The sequence below is a fragment of the Cryptomeria japonica genome, chromosome 6 (genome assembly GCF_030272615.1).
Source record: "Cryptomeria japonica chromosome 6, Sugi_1.0, whole genome shotgun sequence".
NCBI classification, from domain to species: Eukaryota; Viridiplantae; Streptophyta; class Pinopsida; order Cupressales; family Cupressaceae; genus Cryptomeria; species Cryptomeria japonica.
In genome coordinates this window covers 215,083,797-215,097,924 of record NC_081410.1, presented here as the reverse complement: position 1 = coordinate 215,097,924, position 14,128 = coordinate 215,083,797, and the positions used below count along the sequence as shown (strand labels likewise).

Here is a 14,128-nt window from a genome sequence, read left to right as displayed (position 1 = left end):
CCTGATCATATTATCAGATTACCTTTGCAGAAGTAAAATAAATTCAAGGGTTTGAAAAAAAAATTCAAATTCTTCAGATGAAGCAGCTCCAAAATCCAACTAGATTATCAAATTTTCAGAAGAATTTGGATGAGAAATAAAGCAAAATCAAGGGTTTGGATAAAATAAGTTCGATATTCTCCTTAAATTCGCCATTGATAACAGTTTGAAGGAGAAAATTCTACCTTGAACATCTCCAAAAGGAAGAATAAAGCAGGTCCAAGGGTTTGAAAGGGACATTCAAAAGGTTCAAGTTCGCCATCACCAAGGTTTGCTGATAAAATTCTTAGTTAACCATTGATCATCCTTGAATCTTCCTTGGGAAAAGAACTCAAATCTGCACATAGATTTCTCAGAAATCTTTCAAATCTGCCAAAAACTAAAATTCATCCAAGATCGTCCAAGACAGCAAATTGAAACTAGACTTGCCCGAGGAAGAATAAATTCTGCCCTGTCAAAAAAAAAAGTAATCTAGATTCACATTGTCAAACTGCTGCTATCATGGTCAGCAAGGAAGTTTTAATCATTTCCAAACCCTCCTTGGAAGAGGAAGATTGTTTATATCCAATATACATGTGATAACCTTCCAAGTTTGAAGTGAAGCATCAACCAAAATCTGTCCAAAGATGTGGAAAGTCCGCCCTTTCATATCCAAGGAAGAAAGTCATCCAAAATTTGTTGAGGAATAAGACATGTCCAAAGATTTTGTCCAAAGAAACTAAGCACAAAATTTGAGCAAATTAAAAATTGTCCAAGGATATGTGAACTTCGCCCTACCAAGAGGAAAGCCTTCGAGCATGCCAAACAATCCAAAGCATGAAATTTTTCTTTCCAAGAACAAGATGGCCTGACAGATTGGAAGACAATTTGTCCGATCATACTTTCGAAGCCTGCCAAGATGACATGACAAAGAGCAAGACAAATTGTATGATTATATTTCCGAAATGTGCCAAAGACAAGAGGACATGTGACTGTCCGAACTTTTCCGATCCATCAAAAATGAAAGATGATTGTCCAAGAATATCCCAAGTCCGAGGACAAGCCAATTGACATGAAGCATGCCAAGACATAAAGACTGACACAAATTTGTTCCAAGACACAAACCTTAATATGTCAGACACATTCAAGTTCCTGGTTTAAGACAGCCTAAGAGGGAGAAAACATAAATTGGCACATTCACAGTCAGGACATAAGACAGGACTGAAAATTGTCCAAGCCTTTGTCCAAGCAAGTTGATCAAACTTAGACACAAATTTGTCCAAGGCATAAATGAAATATGTGAAGATGTCAGATCAGAGACCTCAAATTTGATCCATTAGACAAGAAGACCATCACGCCGGCACGCTATGAGGAAAGACTAATTTTGACAAATTCACATGAAATCAAACCAACAATCGAGCAGGAAAATAAATTTGACAAGCACATGAAATCAAGGGTCAATCAAACGAACGGGTGGATAAAGGTTTGATACATGAAAAATGGCTAAGTGTGGAATTTTTTACAACCGAAAGAATCAAATTTTGACTAAATGTTGGAGAGGAAACAGGAAGAAAGAAGATGAACAAAGAAGAAATTAAAGAGGAGATGAATCAAATTCTTCTCCAAATTCAAGGCACCTGAAAGAGTCTTCGGGCATCAAAAAAGAAAGGTCTTCAGACTCGGCGAAAGTATGGAAAGAAATTCCAGATTCCTTGAAGGATTTCATTTCTGAAGAGTCAAAGACAAGCTCCCACGTGCAACATAAACTAGCGGCAAGAAGAGTATTCTAGACAAAATTCCATTCTTGGCAAATTTTTCGACACAAATTGGGGAATTCAAGTCAACATGTCCAGGTTCATTGAACACACTACCTCTCAACAGAAGAAGGGGGTGCAATCCTAAAAGATAGCATCTTGTGCCACTTGTCTCTCATCTGACGGATATTTGATCTATTTTGGGAAACCCTAATTAGGGTTAGGTTGTTTTAATCTCGATCGTTGATTAGAAATCAATCCTGGCCATTTTATTGTATTTGCGGAGCCTATAAATTGAACTCACCCCTCATTTGTAAATCATGGGAGCATGTTGCAAAACATATTGAGATAAGCAATTGTTGCATACAATTGCCAAAGTAATAAGTAATGGATTGTTCGAATTGATGGTCATTACCTCTTTTATTTTGGAGTTGGCATGGTTCTTATCCCTCATCATAGTTTAGATTTTATTTCATGTATGTTAGAAGAATGAAGGATTTGATAGTTTAGATTGGTAAAACTTTTTACTCATACTTTTGTTGGATGGATGATTTTCATTCGATATGTAAAGTTAGCCTAAGCTTTTGATGTGGATGCTTAACTTCTACTTTGAGTAATATTGTTCAATTGTTGGTGTTATTCGTAAGTGTGAAAATCTTGAGCACAACCTTAGAAGATTGCACATGCTTTGCGTAGTTGTCCTAAGTGTGGTGAAACAAAGTGTTGTTATTAGTTTCACCCAGTCTTTGCCATCTCCTGAATTCTTAGGAATAGATTAGAATTTCTAAGCCATATCTCCTCTTCAGTTTTCTTGAAGTCCACAATCCAAAACCCACAAACGATAAACCTCCATTGTGAATTGAACAAGCCAAACGTAAGTCCCTTTGTGTATTACTAGCATATCACAACGCCCATTGAGCTTATCCACACGTCAAGACCTGACAAAAGAAACCTTGGAATCACCATAGAGTCTTCTTGCAACCTTAGCATAAGTGGTGGTTTTTCAAGAGAGGATAGAGTATCCTTGGGTATTTTATTCTAATGTTCGATATATGATAAAACGTACACCAACACCACCTACCTTTGATATTTGTAATTCTATCCTCCCGCTGCATAAGCGGTAGAGTGATATTTTGTTTGTAATGGTCCTCCCGCTGCATAAGCGGTTGAGTTGAGCTTTGTTGTAAGTGTTCAGTCCTCCCGCTGAAATATTGTGGTAGAGTGATTCGTGCTTGGTTTTGCTCTTGTTCTCCTTGGCTGGTTTACCGCCAAGCTTTCTAGTTTTCTATTCTCGTTGGAAAGTGGAGGGGGCTGGCTTGCCGCCCATTATTGTAATTTGTACTTTCAGCAATTTGCGTCTAACGATCCCATGCTACCGCATGCTCTCACCCTCCCAGTTTGGGCTCTCGGTGATCAAAAGGTGTAGAGTTCTTTCCAGTTGGTTTGGATTTCATTTCTTTAACCCTAACAGTGTTGTTGTGCTTTCAAAAAAAATTGTTGGAGATATTACAAGACTCTATTTGCAAAAGAATCCAAGTGTGAGTTTGGTATGATTAAAATGTTATACTTGGGACATTATCAAATCACAATGAGTACGAGTAGACCAAGAGAAGATTTTCTTAGTATAATATCTTCATATTATCCTTTTATTTAAGTTGAATGGTCAATATTGTAAATATTGTACATATTAGAATTCTTTCTAATTCTGACAATCGTTTCTTAATAGAAACATCGTTCCTTTGTAATCTATAAATGAACGTTTTGTTCATTCATTAATTGAATCAGTTTTTTACCAAATACTTTCATATCAGATTTAGGCAATAAGGGATTGGCCACCACCCACTTCTTTGACACAATTGAGAGGATTTTTGGGACTTTGTATATTACATGAGGTTTGTGAAAGGATTTTCACAACTTGCTGCCCTGTTGACAGAATTGACAAAGAAAGGTGCATGCAGATGGTCTGAAACAACCCAAGCCACATTTGTAAAATTTCAAAGAAGTAATGAGTTCTTGTCCTATACTTGGTGTCCTAGATTTTTCTATTTCATTTGTTCTTGAATGTGATGCATCAGGTGAAGGAATAGAGGTAGGTTAATGCAAAAAAGGCATCACATTGCCTTTGAGAGTCAGAAATTAAAAAATGCAGAACACAAATTTTTTGTTTATAACAAAGATATGCCGGCTATCATGCATGCCTTAGCTAAATTCTAACAATACTTAGCAGGTGGCAGATTCGTGATGAAGACTAATCATAGCAGTTTGAAGTTTTTTCTCAACCAAAGGTCTTAAATGATAGGCAACAAAAATGGGTGAATAAGCATCAAGCTTATGATTTTGATATAGAATATGTTGAAGGCAAAAATAATGTGGTAGCCAATGCCTTATCCAGAAAGCCTATGTCTGAAGCCTTCCAATACATCAAAGAGTGCATTACTTGTCAGCAAAATGAAGTAGAGCATGTTTTTCAAGCAGATCTATTGCAGCCTTTGCCTATACAGTATTGGCATGTATTTCATCACATCACTTCCCAAGATTCAAGGTAAGAGTTGTATTTATATTGTGGTGGATAGACTCACCAACTATGTTCATTTCTTCGCTATTCCTACTATGTTTAAGGTTCCTCAAGTTATTAATTTGTTCTTCAAAGAGGTTTTTAGGCTACATGATTTGACTGAAAAAGTTGTGAATGATAGAGTTTTATGCTGCTATTCATCAGTCATTCCTTGCAATTGTTCCTATCCAGTCTTATTTCCCTGCCAACTCTTCAAATGTACAACATTTTGTAGGTGCATATTCTTCATTTGATTTTTCAGCAATGCAGCTTTTATGCTGGTACGAGAATTTAAGAGTCTTGTACCCAATAGTGCAGCGTGACATGAAGCTATGGTCCTCTAAGATTGTTGCTAGACCTAAAGAAAAGCCAGAAATTTGTGTTTCATATCAAGAGGTAGAGAAGTAATTTGAAGTGGAAGAGCTCTCATCTATGGTTCTTATTAAAATAAATTAAAGTTGCATGGAGAAGAATATGGATATAGATACTAATACAGTATCAAATACGGATACGGCCAATTTTTTAAGACTCGTGATTGGATGCAGCTGGACACGAAATTCATAAAAAGCACAAAATTGTATATTTAACACAATTTTATTAATTATTAGAGATTTTCATTACTTAAAAAGTAACATAGACACATACTTGCTACATAAATAATAAAACATTGAGTTAACAATTTACAATATACAAACAAGACGCAATGCATCAAGTTCCTGCCCAATAGTGTTTAGTTTAGAGTATAAAACAGGAAAGCATCTGGATAGAGTAAGGAGAAATGTGTAGAGATAGAAAGGGAGAGAGGAATATAGAGGGAGAGAGGGAGAGAGGGAGAGAGAGAGAGAGAGGTAGGATAGAGAGAGAAAGGGAGATAGAGAGTGATATAGAGATATATAGGACTATATAGCACGAGGGAGGAGAGATAGAGAGAGATATATAGATTGTGAGATAGAGTTGTAGGAGATTTAGAAAGAGGGGAAAGGGTTGAGAGATAGAGAAGTAGATATAAACAAATAGAGAGAGAGGGAGAGAGATGCCAATAGTGTGGTTAATGTAGAGAAGAAAAAAAAAATTGTATGATGTTTTTCTGTTGAAGTATATCAATTGTTGTATTTAGTTAAAATATTAATTATTTGTATTTATTCATAGTTTTCTCCTCCATAGTGTATATTTAGTGTTTAATAATCTTATTAATTATTTTAAATAATAAAATAAATATTTTTCTTGTAGAATTAAAGATGACTTTATTTATAGAATGTAACATTATTTACTTATTTAAAGTTTTGATTTAAATAAAATGTAACTATAAAATTCTATGATCACATTTCTTTGTTTCCCTAGTGAAAATAATTGTGATTGTTATATTTTCCCAAACAATATGATAATAATATGAAAAAACTATTAATAAGAGATGAGGATAGAGAGAGAAAGGGAGATAGAGAGGAATACAGAGATATAGAGCAAGAGGGAGAGGGAGTGATAAAGACAGATGATAAAGATTGTGAGATAGAGTGATAGATGAATAGAGATTTAAGAAGATATAGAGAGGAGAGGAGATATATAGAGAAGTAGATATAAACAAATAGAGGTGGAGAGAGGGAGGGATAAAAATGGAGAGAACAGAAAGAAAGATAGAAATTGAGAGGAACAGAAGGAGAGAGATATAGATATATGAGAAGAGAAAGGGAGAGAGAGGTATATATATAATTTTTAATAATATTATTATTTGAATTTTCAATATATAGATAAATAATATTTTTTTTATAAACTTAATTATTATTTTGAATTATAGATAGAAAGAAAGAGGGGAAGAGGATTCAAATAAGTAGTAAATTACAAATGAATTTTTTACTTTTTAATAGATATTATTTAATTTTTAATTTTAAAATTTGATTTTATTTGTAACTTTTAATATAATAGTTAAAATTTTAACTTTTTTATTTTTATTTTTAATCTTTTAATATAACCTAATATTAATAACTAACTAAATTTAATAAATTAATTAACAAATTATTTATCATTTTAAAAGAACCTAATTTTTTTTTTTTTTGATAAGTAATAGGCCGTAGCCGCAATATTTTGAATTATTATTTATTTTTATTTTTAGTAGGTAATAGGCCGTAGCCGCAATATTTTTGAATTATTATTATTATTATTATTATTATTATTATTATTATTATGTTTGATTAGATTGACCCAAGACCTTCCCCATTATGGAAGGCCAAGAGTCACAGCTTAGAATTCCACTTTAGATGTCCCTATTGGGAATTGAACTTGGGTCTCCACAATGAGAACCCAATGTTTTAACCAGTTAAGCTCAACCCCTTGGACTTAAAAGAACCTAATATTAAAAATAACTAAATTTTATTAAAAAATTGTTTAAATTATAAATAATCTATATATAATATTTCAATAAAATAACCTCAATATTATTAAAGATAAAGTTGTTTCCATAAAAAATAGATTTGAAAAACAAATAAAAATTGTGGCAAATGCTAGAAGAATCATGTGATGCAATTATGTTGTGAGCACTGAAAATGGATAACACATGGCTAATCCTTAATAATTAGATGGATGATTGATAAAGATTTTTTATTTATTTAGGTGGGAGACTAAATTTAGATTAAGGGTTAGTTGAGAAAGTTGGCGATGGCTTAAAACAATGCTTGGTTTACCGTATTTATGATTGTCTTCAAACATGTCATTTTTTTAATAACATTTATTGAATTTGAACAACATTTGTTGTTTAAAAAGATAGATGAAGTGACATTTTATTATTTTGAACAAGATTTGTATAGAAATTTAATAATAAATTAAATGTATTTGTGCAATGTAATTATATCAATGTCAGTAGTAATAATTATAGGGAAATTTTGTATTTTTTGTTGATAAAAATTAAATTTTATGCCCACTGAAATTAATGTAGACCAATCAGATGAGAAATAAATCATGTTTTTAAATAATTTTTGTAAAAAATTGTGGATGTCAACTTTTAAAAAAACAAAAATTTATTTTAGTTTGAAATATTTTAAACACTGATTGGTTGCCAAGGACAATGACTAATAACTATTTAATGTATTTAAGAACATGGATGCATAAGTATACCTGCCATGGGCAGGAACTAAAAATATACAAACCTAGACCTATAATTAAATTAACAATAATATCATTTGAATATAAATTAAAATAACTTACTTACCAGTCATGGTAGCGGTTTGGGTTTGGGCTTGCAGATTCAAACAAAAACAAATTTAGGTTGGGTTCATTTTGGGTTCGTCCATACAAAAACATATAAAAATTATAAACATAAACATACTTGCAACACTACTTAAGTTCAAAATACCACACACAGCACCATATATTGTATGATAAAGAAAGCCATCATAAAAATAAAATATATTACAATACCAATAAGTCAAACTTGAATGTCATGATATATATTATATATTATCACTAATCAAGCATCATCATATGGGTCTTTAAAAAATTTATCACCATCCATATTATCGAAACATAATAATAGACATTGTACACTACCTACATCATCAACCCAAAAGAAAAAAGTCATCTTCCAAATGACAAGGAAAAAAAGTAAGCGTCACGTAACATTAGGGAAGATTGTCCAATCTCATGATGATATTGAGGATGAAGACATATAGGAAAACTTGGAAAAAAGGTTCACAAACTCAAACTTGTAGAATACTTAACAAATCTGTCATAGCCCTTAGGAACCATGTTAATACTTTTCCATGACCCTAGTCCCGATGTAATTTGGACTAGGGGTGGAGTTCTAGATTTTGTTATGTGCTAGTTGTGAACTTGATGCTAATATTATTGAATATAAATATTGTCTTTATTATGCTATATGTAATCTATTGCATTTATTTTGTTTAGACTAACTCGGACTAATAATGTGAGGGTGGACTTGTGCGAGGTTTGTCATTGGTTGTAGGTAAAGGGATGCAATACGACATGGATTTTGTGGTTTCATTGGTGAGAGACGGGTAGTCCAATGTCATCCTTGTGTCAAGGTCTTTGGTTAACCCGTGCCATAAGTTATATTTCGCAATCCAGTTAAATTGAATTTGCAATATTGAATACTATTTAGGACGATAAGCGAGCCTAGCAAGAATTGTTTGAGCTACCGTTTAATGTTGAGACTCTAGACATTTATTCAATCGCTATGGATTAGTTATTACTAATTATGTCTATAAATATTGATAACGTCCTAACTACATATTTGTTAAATAAAGGTGTTAAAAGATAGTAAATTTGCCAAATAATAATTAAATGAATTTAATATATAACGCACAGGTAGGAAGGGCATGGCAACAAATAATTTATTGGAGAAGCTATCAGGCACCAAAACGCAGGACAAGGGAGTAAATGAATGTAGTACAAAAGAGGAGAGCTTTGCCATTAAAACGTTATGGCATACATGCTTGTATTGTCAAAAAAGGAAGAAACTAAGTTGCCAAGCATGCTTAAAAACCCTACGACCCATTATAATTGAGATTATCAATATTCATTTTGGGCTGGGAAGGAGAAAAATGTGTGGGCTTGCAGCCAAGGTGGAGAGCAAGGAAGAAAGTTGCAGGCTCAAGCATTGGAAAAACCCTAGGACTTAATCCAAGTCACTTCTTTTAGTTAAATTTCTAGTTTCTATTATGGCCCAATGAACAAAATTTCAATATCAGTAGTTAAGTATTTTATTATGAAGGCTAAGTGTTGTGGGTTTGTGCATTCAATTTAGAAAGAAAAATAAATAAATGAAATCTTAGATTGCTCTTGCTGATTTGCAACACCCTAGTTATAATATCAGCATTTCCATTTGTAAGTTAGTCTGAAACCCTTCATTGGCTGTTGATTCTCTTTGCACATCATTCCACTAAATTTTCTATCAACAATAGTTTGGGTAGGGTTACATATTTTACATAATGAATGATAGATTTGAAGAAATCCATTATAAATTTTTAACAATTCATATCTTTCTCTGCAGTAATGAATTTGGGTAGGTGCATTAAACAAATCAACTAATAGATAGATATAATAACATACTGGTTGTGAGGATGTTTAGAGGTGTTAATTTTGAAGCTGGATCATGTTAAAAATCAGAAATATAATTTATTATTTTAGAGCAGCAATATATCTCCTTGACGTTAGTATCAAACCTTTCTAATAAGATAGCTTAAATAAAAATAGTTCATACAACTCAGTCCCTTCAAACTACATTGATTATTGTAATGAAAACTGTATTTTATTATGGTGTGATCAGTGAACTGCTAAATCAGTCTTGGTTAGTTAAAAGATATACGTTCAGTCATGAAATGGTTAATCTATTGCACATATGAATTTGCTAAGGGATTACTACCTTATAAGGTTGGAAATGAGACGGTTGATCTAAAAATGAAGGATTTAATTGACATTACTTTCAACTAAGAGTCATTGGAAAACATGTCCTTTCTTAGAACACATTTTGGAGCCAATCATAGCTGGAATATAAGCATAGAACAGCTGCAATACCCTTCTAAGCCGGAAATGGTAGTAGCAACCATAATTGTTGTGTTGCAAGTTGTTTACCTTATTGGCGTTGTTCAAAACATAGGCTCCTCCTAGATAATAACAATCTAGCAACCCAAGATTGAATAGGTTATGAAACCCTCATGTCAACAACACCAAAGTGGGTAGTTTAACCCTAGAGATGGCTGAGCTGGAACCTACTTATTCTAAATTAGGAACCTCTCTTCCAGATAGTGCTAAGCAAGGTACAAGTGCTAGCTTTTACGGCTACGGATGGAGTAAGGAACCTATGAGGGCATAGGTAGAGGTTGTATACCTATGTTACCCCGAGTTTCCGGGACGGGGGGACGGAGAAACGGGTTTCTGGGACGGTTTATTTTTGCCCAGAACAGGGGACAGCAGGGGACAGCTAGCTATATATATATATAATGAAATTTAATAATAGCATGTAGCAACACAATAAAATTTCTTATGTTCAAACCCTAGTCTGCTTGAATTCCTCCTTCCATCTGCAAACTGTCGTCCTCCTTCTGTCTCAGACTGTCGTCCTTGTTTATTTTCCCCTTCCATCTGCAAACTGTGTTTGTTTTTCTTTTTACTTATGCAGCATGACTGTCCCATATGATATCATCGGTGATAATAATAAAGTTAATATAAATAAACTTGTAAACTTTTCTGCAGACTATAGATTATATATTTATTATGTATTAATAATTATTAATAAATAATAAATATTATAATATTATATAAGTGATTTTTTATTAAAAAATTACTTTAACAATCAGGGATCCAAATTATTTTTTTAAAATTAATTGCTCTTAAAAGTTAAAATAATAATATTTTTTTTTTTTTAAATTTATTGTTGTATGAGCCAGAAACGGCTAGCCGTCCCCGAGACGGCTTGGGTGTCCCCTACCATCTCGGGGACGGTCAACGGTTCCCGGGGAAAATGTTGACCGTCCCCGAGTTTTCCGGGACGGTTTCCAAAAAAATTCGCGTATCGGGGACAACTAGGAAACGTTTCCGGCCATCCCCAAGTCCCCAAAACTAGGACGGTTTCCGAAATAGGTGCCTTGAAGCCAGAAACGCGTTTCTGGGTAACATAGTTGTATACCTCAATGCATAGGCTACCCTTCTCCATCTAAGGTGATCACCGATGAAAATCCTATTACCCGTAAAGGGATAAGCTTATCCATGCTCGAGATTGGCAGTAGTCAAGGAGCATTTTACGTAGGATGACTATTACTCGTACCGCATATATAGTGTTGTGATGTCTTCACACGTTGCCCCATTGCAAATGGAGACCCCTACTTTTTTGCTTTATAGAGTAGTTGTCTTAGTTTAGTTGCCTACCTTAGCAATAGTTTTGGATCTTTTTAACCTCTTACTTGAGAGAGGATGCAATGCAGTTTCTAGGTTGTGTCCAAGCATGAATTCCATGATGAAGGTTCAAGGTAATTGATAATCCTCAAGCAAATCTTTATCTCAACAAAAATGATAACTGATAGGTAAGGGATGTATGAAAGAGTGAAATTTGGAATATCAATTGCTTTCCTTGAATTTCCGAATTAAAATCTCTACACAAGGGAGTCCGCCTCTCCATACCTTTCCATCATCCTTTCATCCTTCATCCCTTATCCTCCATATCCTTTACACCTTACCTAGCCGCGGCATCCTTCATGCCTCCCTCTATCCTCCCTTCCATCCATCCACCTTCGTCTTTCCTCCATCTTCCTTCATCTCCCTCCACCCTCCATCTTACCTTAGCCTAACCCTGTTTTCCATCCCTTATCCCTCCCCTTTCTTCATCTTTCCAACCTTCACCTACCCTTCATTCATTATTCCCTACTTTCTACCCTTCCAACCCCTACCCGCCTACCTACCCTCATCATCTATTGGTCAAGAGTCAAAGGAAATGTGTCCTCTAAAATGTAATTTCCTCATTGGTCAAAGGAAGTTGTTTTAACAAACCCTAATTAGGGTTTTATTGTAAGGTCTTGGCCATTGATTTGAGAATCAATCTGAACCATCAAATTGTATTAAGAGCACTATAAAAGGCTCAAACTTCTCATTTGTAAGGGTCAATGTTAGAAGAGTAGAAGAATAGATAGATTAGAAGTTAGAAGTTAGAATAGAGTAGGAGAAGAAGAAATTGTTGCTAATGCTTGTAATTGGATATACTCTTTTCAATGAAGATATGGTGAAATGTGTTGTTTCAACAAGTTACATGGTTTCTAGTTCTACTTCTCATTTTCTTTCATGTTGATTATATGAATGAAAGGAATTGTGAAAGATTAATAGTGAAATTCATTTATCCATACCACTCGAGATTTGCTCATTGTACGTTTGCCTTGTGTGGTCAACTGGAATTCTTAAATGAGCTTAACATCAATTGCTATTTCATATCTTGATGGTATCCTTGTTGTTAATAGTGATTAGAACATCACGTGCTTACCTTAGAAGATGGCACTAGCTTTGTTGAGTTGTTCATTGCTAGCAAAGCAAAGCTTAGTTGAATTTCACCCAATTGTTCATTGTCTCTTGCATTCTTAGGAGTAGAGCAGTCTTCTTAAACACTATCCTTTGACCTTTTTAATTAAGCTAATTTTCACATTCCAACAACATCCAAACGTTCAACATTCAAGTATTCTATGTAGGTACCCTTGGATTACCAGCAATCACATCAACCGATTGAGCTATCTACACATCAAGACCTCACTATAAAAACCTTGGAGTCATCTTGGTTGATCATTCAATTTAGCATCCAGGAAGATTTTGATCAAGAGAGGATAGAATACTTTTGGTATTTTATTTTGTGTTGCATTGAGCATAAAAACACATCAACAAATAGTAGGATGGATTCTGCCAGGAGCATGTGGGCCTTGGGGCCAATAACATGCCAACAATTGATGTCCTTGGTTGCTTAGTCATCAGATGGACTGCAGGAAGAATTTCTAATGAAGCATAAGTAGGTAAGATACCAAGCCTCACTAAGTAGTAGGGATATGGAATTGATACCTTACTGTACTAATGGTAGGAACACCATGTGTAGCTGGTCTTTAGGTGGATACCCCTTTGCTTAGCAAGATGGTCTAAGCATCTACTCTCTCACTGCAAGCCACAAAATCCAATTGGAGGGGTGGATAGGGATTATATCCACATTGGAGGGTTTGTATTGCACATTGAAATGAACAATGAAAGATTTAAGGGAAGAGTCTACATGATCATACAAGCAATTATGGTATGATTCAGGTAACATTGACTATTAGCCCTCCATTTATTTTGTGCTGTAATCAATTGGTAAAAATTGTGAATTACTTATCGCTTTATGGTCTATGATTTAGGAGAATTGCATAGTGAATATTATTACATTGTTGCCATTGACTGTTCATTACTCTTTGTTACCATGTTCTTTTAAAAATGTGCAAATTTACTGTCCTATCCGGTGTTGTCATTACAAAATCAAATGAATTCAATTGCGGTTGAGAGCAATGCCCCTCATAGGGGTTTAGTGGCAGCGCCACCAATGAGGTCAGGGGGCAACACCCACAAAGGGGTCGAGGGACAATGCTCCTATTGCATTCTTTGTCATGATATAGGGCGGGGATGAGGGGCAAACCCCCTGCCACCAATCCCAAAACAGGCCTTCATGGCGGAGCCCCCACCACCTATAAAACCTTTGTGCCGCACATCATTTTGCATTCACAATAAGAGAAATATTTTTGTTTTGCATTCACAGAAATGACTTTCTTTTGTCTTTAAGATGCATTTCAATCCACATTTTAGGGTTTGGGGAGGCAAATTTTGCTTTTTGGTCAAAATTAAAAATTAAAAACAATTAAAAAGCTTTGAAATACACCACCTAGGCACATAGCAGAACGATATACTAATGACCTACAATGTCTAGTACTGAAAAAAAAAACTTTCAAGCAGCAGCTGCATTATTTGATTAGATATTACCATCTATATGCACATCAATGTACATAGACCTGTGTATCTATTTTGTTGAAACTATCATGTTTGGTAACTATTATGAATGAAGATTAGTTGTTTTTATTTGTCATGTGATATATTGGTATAAATTTGTATTGGTATGTACTGGTGGGATTGTACAAGTAGACATGAATATGCATGAAAAATGCAAATGAATATTTATTGCTGTTAGATTTATCAGTTAAATTACAGCTGAAAGCTTCATTAGAAGAGCAGCCATTAAATTTTCACAATCCAAATCATCCAAACAAATATGGAATAAATCAAGGGCAGTTCACCAAATCTTCTT

At 34.2% G+C, this 14,128-nt stretch overlaps 1 protein-coding gene across 4 annotated transcripts in view; it reads right to left on the bottom strand.

Moving 5' to 3' along the window:
- The window catches only part of LOC131071421 (actin-related protein 7), a 173,125-nt gene that overhangs the window by 120,038 nt on the left and 38,959 nt on the right, over window positions 1-14,128 (bottom strand). The gene's annotated exons all lie outside the window — the stretch shown is intronic.